The sequence below is a fragment of the Heteronotia binoei genome, chromosome 20 (genome assembly GCF_032191835.1).
Source record: "Heteronotia binoei isolate CCM8104 ecotype False Entrance Well chromosome 20, APGP_CSIRO_Hbin_v1, whole genome shotgun sequence".
NCBI lineage: Eukaryota > Metazoa > Chordata > Lepidosauria > Squamata > Gekkonidae > Heteronotia > Heteronotia binoei.
Genome location: NC_083242.1, coordinates 7,550,788 through 7,553,287, shown reverse-complemented (window position 1 = coordinate 7,553,287; position 2,500 = coordinate 7,550,788).

The following is a 2,500-nucleotide window of genomic DNA, read 5'->3' as shown; positions in this document are numbered from 1 at the left end:
AACGGGAGCGGCGCTTCTCTGCAGCTTTGCACGGCTAATTCTGTCGCTTGCCAGTCAGCCTGGCCCGAATCCCTTTGCCAAAGGGCAACGCCTCCCCTCTGGACTTAATCTCTCAACCGCAGTGACACCCATGATCCGACAGACTTATACAAACGGGCGGTCCTCCTGCCCACCTGTGGCCTCACGTGCCCCCACCTGTGGCTCCCACAGAGCTCCTGAAATATACAGCAGAGAGGTCAGGCCTCAAAGTGAGAAAGCGCGCGGCTGGTGGAGCACCGTGACCGTCGCCAATGGGTAGGCGTTTGGAAAACAGCGTATTGCTTTCCGGTGCTTAGAGTCACGGAGTTGGGAGGGTCTTCTAGGGTCATCTAGTCCAACCCCCCTGCACAGGGCAGGGAATTCACAATGACCTCCCCCCACACACGCCCAGTGACTCCTGCTCCGTCCCCAGAAGAAGGGGGAAAAACCCTCCAGAATCCCTGGCCAAACTGGCATGGAGGAAAATCGCTGCCTGATCTCCAGGTGGCTTCACAGATGAAAAAAGGGAATATGCAAACAGGTAGGCCTCGTTTTGGGCAGGAGCTCACAGGAGTGGAGCTCCGGAACCTCTAGATTTTATTGGGCTCTTTCTTTCCTCCCCTCCCCCTCAACACTTGCTTCTGGGCTCCATTGGTCAAACCCGCCCCCCCCCCCCGTGAGAATTTTGCTGAACTCTAAAGATCCGACAAACTTTCTAATATTTCCCCCCCCACACACACACACACAAATGGGGAAATAACCAGAACACATCGAACAGACATGGAAACCTTCCTCATGCCACGGTGGCCACAGAGGAGAAAGTACTTGAAAAAGTCTGACGGGAGTCAGGCTTGATGACGACCACGATAATTCCAGAAGCATTTTAAGGTAGATGCTGAGTTGATAGAATTGAGTCCGCCTTCTGGTGATGTCGGGGTGTGTGGCACGTGCACACGAGTTGTGCTAATGAGCTCCGGCACCTCTTTTTCTACTGAATGAACCCCCCCCCTGCTCACAGGGCCCCAGTTCTCCTCGTAAGGATCACAGGCGAACCCTCAATCTTAACCCTTGCATGTCTTGCCCAGTAAGGGGCCTGCTTGGTCGGGAGCGGGGGGGGGGGGGCTGTATAGTCTTCTGTTTCATTTCTACGTAGCACACAGAGTGACAGAGGGCTGGGGTTGGGGTGGAGGGGTGGAAACGGGCCATGGGATTTTGCCGCTTTTGAACCAGGCCAGGCCGGAGGTTTTTGGACCCGGGACTCCCCTCGAACCCACCTCTCCTCCTCGGCATCCTTTTTTTTTTTTTAATTTCAAAATTTTCTTTATTGGAAACTTCAAACAGCTTACATCAAATCATGAAAACTTCAAAACACGATACAGCTTAAAATCTGCACGTAGAGAATAGCGCAAAAAAATAAAAAATAAATCTAAGTTAAATAATTTAGCAAAATGAATTCTTAAAAAAGGCGACCGCTTTTCCATTACGGACTTATAGGGAGGAGTTACAGCCCGTGACTGCACCTGATTATAAGAACATAAGAGAAGCCATGTTGGATCAGGCCAATGGCCCCTCCAGTCCAACACTCTGTGTCACATATGAACATAAGAGAAGCCATGTTGGATCAGGCCAATGGCCCCTCCAGTCCAACACTCTGTGTCACATAAGAACATAAGAGAAGCCATGCTGGATCAGGCCAATGGCCCCTCCAGTCCAACACTCTGTGTCACATATGAACATAAGAGAAGCCATGTTGGATCAGGCCAATGGCCCATCCAGTCCAACACTCTGCATCGCATAAGAACATAAGAGAAGCCATGTTGGATCAGCCCGATGGCCCATCCAGTCCAACACTCTGTGTCACATAAGAACATAAGAGAACCCATGTTGGATCAGCCCAATGGCCCATTAAGTCCAACACTCTGAGTCATATAAGAACGTAAGAGAAGCCATGTTGGATCAGGCCAGTGGCCCATCCAGTCCAACACTCTGTGTCACATAAGAACATAAGAGAACCATGTTGGATCAGGCCAGTGGCTCATCCAGTAAAACACTCTGTGTAACAAAAGAACATAAGAGAAACCATGTTGGATCAGGCCAATGGCCCATCCAGTCCAACACTCTGTGTCACATAAGAACATAAGAGAAGCCATGTTGGATCAGCCCAATGGCCCATTAAGTCCAACACTCTGAGTCATATAAGAACGTAAGAGAAGCCATGTTGGATCAGGCCAATGGCCCATCCAGTCCAACACTCTGTGTCACATAAGAACATAAGAGAACCATGTTGGATCAGGCCAATGGCCCATCCAGTACAACACTCTGTGTAACAAAAGAACATAAGAGAAGCCATGCTGGATCAGGCCAATGGCCCATCCAGTCCAACATTCTGTGTCACACAGCGGCCAATATATATATATATATATATATATATATATATATATATATATATATATATATATATATACAGGAAGCTGCCTTATCC